The sequence below is a fragment of the Dama dama genome, chromosome 22 (genome assembly GCF_033118175.1).
Source record: "Dama dama isolate Ldn47 chromosome 22, ASM3311817v1, whole genome shotgun sequence".
Classification (NCBI taxonomy): domain Eukaryota; kingdom Metazoa; phylum Chordata; class Mammalia; order Artiodactyla; family Cervidae; genus Dama; species Dama dama.
The window spans coordinates 36661473-36667734 of record NC_083702.1 but is presented as its reverse complement, the minus strand read 5'-3'; positions in this window follow the sequence as shown (position 1 = coordinate 36667734).

Sequence of the window (6262 nt, the reverse complement as noted above, 5' to 3'; positions counted from 1 at the left end):
GGCTCTCTGTCTGCTGTTCTAATTGGGTGATTTCTATTATTCTGTCTTCCAAATCACATATTCATTCTTCCACATTAATCAATCTGCTATTCATTGTCTGTAGCTCAGCTTTCATCTCAGCAAATGAGTTTTCTAATTTTTCTTGGCTCATCTTTATAACTTCTAGTGCCTTTTTTTCCCCAGTAATCTGCATTTCTATTGATAGTCTTTCTTAATTTCTTCAATATTTTTATTATCTCCTTTTTGAACTCAGAGTCTGTCAGAGTAAAGAAGTCTGTTTCATTGTTTGTCCTTTCAGGGAAGTTCTCTTGATCTCTTAACTGGAAGTAGTTCCTATGCTTATTCATTTTACTCATATTTCTCTTGCTCTGTGAGTTAAGAAGAAGTAATTATTTACTATAGTCTTGGAGGGCTATTTTTATATGGGAGGATCCAAGTTTACCCTGCATGGGTTTAATATTTTTGATATGAGGGCTGTTTTAGTATGCATGCCTGCCACCTCCTTCCTCAGCGTGTCCTGGTCACTATCCCCTTGATAAGAGGGAGTGACTGGTTTTGGGTGACCAGCAATCAACTGTTCCTCCTTTTTGCTCAGTGGTTGTCACAGCCCTGTCACAGGCAGGGTCTGCTCCCTAGATGTTGGAGTTGAAGACTCCAAATCCATTTCTGAGCTGTGCTTCTGAGCTGAGGTTCCAGGTAAGTGGGATTGGAGCACTCCCAGTGGGAGAGGAGCCACTGAGTATTCCTCTGCCACTAGTGAGTGTGCTCTGTTGTGGCACCTGCCACCCATTGTGTAGGCTCACAAAGTACTCTGTTGTGGGCACTGCCCTTGGCCCCACCTCAATTGTGAGAATGATGACAACCAGCTTTGGTATTGGTATCCCTCAGGCATTGTTTCCTCCAGAACTGATCCACTGAAGTCAGGTCCCAGGACTGCCATGGTCATGCATCTAGACACCCCATGGGAGCTAAGGAGGAAGTGCAGACCTTGGCCCAGCCCAGCCCGCAGTGTTATGTGCCCACAAAGTTCACAGTTGCTAAGACCAGACATATCCCAGCTGCAGAAGCACCCATGTCCACTTGGGTGTCTCACAGGCTCTGAGTTTACCAAGCTCACAGCAGAGACCATAAATCTATGGTTTGTGCAGCTACGGGAAGACATTTCAGCTCTGTGCCCTAAGTCATGCAGCCCCCGGGGCTTACCTGTGATTTCAACCCCATTTCTGTGTGTGGTCAACCCACTGGTGCATGTTCCTAGAGCCTCCAAGGTGGTGGCTGGCACAGGACCCCTCAGAGGTGGTGGCAGGTGCATGGGGAAGGAGGCTGTGGTGGTGCTTCCTGCCTCTCTCTTTGTGTTCCCATTAGGAATGGGGGCTTCTCTGGTGTCTCAGATGGTAAAGAATCTGCCTGCAATGCAGGAGGCCTAGGTATGATCCCTGGGTTGGGAAGATCCCCTGGAGGAGGGAATGACAACCCACTCCAGTATTCTTGCCTGGGAAATCCCATGGACAGAGGAGCCTGGCAGGCTACAGTCCATGGAGTCACAAAGATTGGACATGACTGAGTGACTAGTGCTTTCACTTCCACTTTAGGAACGGTGCTTGGCTGCTATGGCATCCCTCGGTTTCTTCACGGACACCCCTAGTTGCAGCTGTACCACACTCCTGGTCCTTCAGACTGTCTCTGCACAGTCAACCTCAGTCCTCTCCCTGAGGCTGTCTCCTAAACCCCAAGTTTCAGCACCACCCCCAGCCTCTACCAGCAGACGTGTGTCTCAAGCTGGGGTCTGCAGGGAGGTAGCACAGACCCCCCTGGGCAACCTCCCTTCATTCTGCCTGCTGCCCACCAGTTGCTGTGGTCTCCACCAAGCCTCTGAGGTCCCTTTCTGTCCCAGCTGGTGTCCCTGCAGGTGAGGGGACTTCACAGTGTGCGGGAACCTTTCCTCTTTTGTAGCTTGCTCCCAGGGATGCAGGTCCCATCCCACTTCCTTTTTTTCCTTTTCATCCTACTCAGTTACGTGGAGGTCTCTCTAGAGGCTTTCTGCCAGTGATCAGTTGACATTCTGTGAGAACTATTCCATGGGTAGATGTACTTTTGGTATATTTGTGGTAGGGGGTGAGCTCCATATCCTTGTACTCCACCCCCCCTGATTGCAGACCCCCTTTTTTGTATTTCTGAATCCTCAATAAGGAATATAAATTTCCTTTATAATCAGAAAACTAATTGATCTGTAGGTACTAAAGTAACTGTGGCTTCAGACTGTGAATTTTAAGTCATTGTAACTAGGTTCAAATACATCTGTATTAGTCAAAATAGGAACCATTACACAATCAACACATTTTTGCCAATGAGAAATAAGTTTTGTTTATTCCTATAGCGGAAAAATCCATGCCTTGGGATTCAACAAACTCTTGGAAAACATTTTCTGTCTCCTGCTGGCTTTCGAAATGTTTTCCATGCAAGAAGTTGTCAAGATGTTTGAAAACGTGGTAGTCAGTTGGTGAGAGGTCAGGTGAATATGGCGGATGAGGCCCAATTCATTCAACTTTTGAAGTGTTGGCTGTGTGACATGTGGTCAGGCACTGTTGTGGAGAAGAATTGGGCCCTTTCTGTTGACCAGTGCCAGCTGCAGGTGTTGCAGTTTTTGGTACATCTCACTGATATGTACATACTTCTCAGATGTGATGGTTTCATTGGGATTCAGAAAGCTGTAGCGGATCAGACTGGCAGCAGACCACCAGACAGTGACCATGACCTTTTTATGGTGCAAGTTTGGCTCTGGGAAGTGCTTTGGAGCTTCTTCTTGGTCCAGCCTCTGAGCTGCTCAGCACTGATTGTTGTATACAATCTACTTTTCATTGCATGTCACAATCCAATTGAGAAAAGGTTTGTTGTTGTACAGGGTAAGAGAAGACAACTCTTTAAAACAATGATTTTTTTGATTTTCAGTCAACTCATGAGGCACCCACTTATGGAGGTCTTTCACCTTTCCGATTTGCTTCAAATGTTGAATGACTGTGGAATGGTTGATGTTGAGCTCTTTAGCAACTTCTCATGTAGTTGTAAAAAGGATAAGCTTCAATGATGGCTCTCAACTGGTTGTTGTCAGCTTCTGATGGCCAGCCACTACGCTCATCTTCAAGGCTCTCATCTCTTTTGTAAAATTTCTTGAAGCACCACTGCACTGTATGTTGGTTAGCAGTTCCTGAGCCAAAAGTGTTGTTGATGTTGTGAGTTGTCTCTGCTGCTTTACCACACACAAATAAAAAAATCTCTTGAGTTTGCTTTTATCTAACATAATTTTTATAGTATAAAATAAATATAGACAGCAAGTAGTAAGTCATTAGCAAAAAATAAAGTGAGAAATATGCATTAAAATGATGTATAACATAAGCAGATTTATTTAAGAATATACTCCAATATCAAATGGCAAATTTCAACAATACAAAACTGCAATTCCTTTTGCACCAATCTAACAAAAACAAAACATGCTACTAATGTTATTATAAAGAAATAGAATAACATTTTTTCAATGTAAATATTATGAATTTTATTATCTTACATATAATCTGATATGTATCCATCCATCTTCTTGCCTCCCCTAGAAGATATTTCAGGCACTGTAACTATGTCTCTCTTGATCTTTGTGAAATAGAATACTGTGGATTCCCACAAATAACTGAACAATCAAGTAATCATATGCTATTGGTCTAGATGTCAGTTCTGATAGATAGGAAGTTTTTTTGGTTACTGCTGACTCAATCAAGTATTAAATGAAATTTCTAAGAGTTCACTTAAGTTATAAGTTTACATAAACTAGGCTTCTTATTTATGTTTTTAAAAAAATTTTTATCACAAAAATTATTTTGATGTATTTACACCCAAGATAACATGCAACAGATTTCTCCCTGGATAACAGTCTGTGTGTGTGTGTGTGTGTGTGTGTGTGTGTGTGTGTGTGCGTGTGTGTTAGTCATTCAGTCATGTCTGACTCTGTGATCCCATGGACTGTAGCCTGTCAGGCTCCTCCGTCTATGGAATTCTCCAGGCAAGAATACTAGAGTTGATTGCCATGTCCTCCTCCAGGAGCAACTGAACTTCCCTACCAATCTTCCCGACCAGGGATTGAACCCAGGTCTCCCACGTTGAAGGAAGGTTCTTTACCATCTGACCCACCAGGGAAGCCATGTGGGAAAGATTGCTTAACAGTCAGCCAAGTGCTAGGACTGCCTAAGTGTCAATTCAATGCCAGAAACACATAAGTGGAAAAGGATTTCACAACTTTTTATGGTCTGTCTCAACACACACTTACTTAAGCTATGGCCAGTTTAGTTCAGTTGCTCAGTTGTGTCTGACTCTTTGTGACCCCATGGACTGCAGCACACCAGGCTTCCCTGTCCATCACCAACTCCCAGAGTTTACTCAAACTCATGTCCATTAAGTTGGTGATGCTATCCAACCAACACATCCTCTGTCATCCCCTTCTCCTCCTGCCTTCAATCTTTCCCAGTATCAGGGTCTTTTCTAATGAGTCAGTTCTTTGCATCACGTGGCTAAAATATTGGAGTTTCAGCTTCAGCATCAGTCCTTCCAATGAATATTCAGGACTGATTTCCTTTAGGATTGATGGGTTGGATCTCCTTACAGTCCCAGGGATTCTCAAGAGTCTCCTCCAACACCACAGTTCAAAAGCATCAATTCTTCGGTGCTCAGCTTTCTTTATAGTCCAACTCTCACATCCATACATGACTACTGAAAAAACCATAGCCTTGACTAGATGGACCTTTCAGCAAAGTAATGTCTCTGCTTTTTAATATGCTGTCTAGATTGGTCATAGTTTTTCTTCCAAGGAGCAAGCGTCTTTTAATTTCATGGCTGCAGTCACCATCTGCAATGATTTTGGAGCCTAAAAAAATAAAGTCTCCCACTGTTTCCATTGTTTCCCCATCTATTTGCCATGAAGGGATGGGACCAGATGCCACAATCTTAGTTTTCTGAATGTTGAGCTTTAAGCCAACTTTTTCACTCTCCTCTTTCACTTTCATCAAGGGACTCTTTAGTTCTTCTTCACTTTCTGCCAAAAGGGTGGTGTCATCTGCACATGTGAGGTTATTGATATTCTCCCAGCAATCTTGATTCCAGCTTGTGCTTCATCCAGTCCAGCATTTCTAATGATGTACTCTGCATATACGTTAAATAAGCAGAGTGACAATATACAGCCCTGATGTACTCCTTTCCCATGTTGGAACCAGTCTGTTGTTCCATGTCCAGTTCTAATTGTTGCTTCTTGACCTGCATACAGATTCCTTAGGAAGCAGGTCAGGTGGTCCAATATTTCCATCTCTTTAAGAATTTCCCACAGTTATTTGTGATCCACACAGTCAAAGACATTGGCATAGTCAATAAAGCAGAAGTAGATGTTTTTCTGGAACTCTCTCGCTTTTTTGGTGATCCAGTGGATATTGGCAATTTGATCTCTGATTCCTCTGCCTTTTCTAAAACCAGCTTGAACATCTGGAAGTTCACAGTTCACATACTGTTGAAGCCTGGCTTGGAGAATTTTTGCATTACTTTGCTAGCATGTGAGATAAGTGCAATTGTGTGGTGGTTTGAACATTCTTTGGCATTGCCTTTCTTTGGGGTTGGAATGAAAACTGACCTTTTCCAGTCCTGTGGCCACTGCTAAGTTTTCCAAATTTGCTGGCATATTGAGTGGAGCACTTTCATAGCATCGTCTTTTAGGATTTGAAACAGCTCAACTGGAATTCCATCACCTCCACTAGTTTTATTTGAAGCTATGGTCAGAGCCCTCCAAACTGACTAGTGGCTGGGTATTAAACAAGCCAAGGCTTGTTTAAGGTAGCCACGGCTTAGAAACATATGATATAAATTGCTACTAAAGATGCAGGTTTGATCTCTTAATCAACAAGATCCCCTGGAGTAGGAAATGGCAACCCACTCCAGTGTTTTTGCCTGGAAAATGCCATGGACAGAGGAGCCTGGTGGGCTACAGTCCATGGGATTGCAAAGAGTTGGACACTACTGAGTGACTGAGTAGGCACACACACTACCCCCACCCTCAAGAAAAAAAAGAAAAAAACAAACCACCAAAACCAAACAATCTGAAAAAACTTGAGGCTCACATAACCTAAACTCACAATTCTAGGAAATCATCAGCTCTCAAGAATTATGAGTTTTCCATTGTTCAGTCTGCCTACATCTCCATTCCTTCCTCTGGACCTAGGCAGTTGGGTCAGGCAGT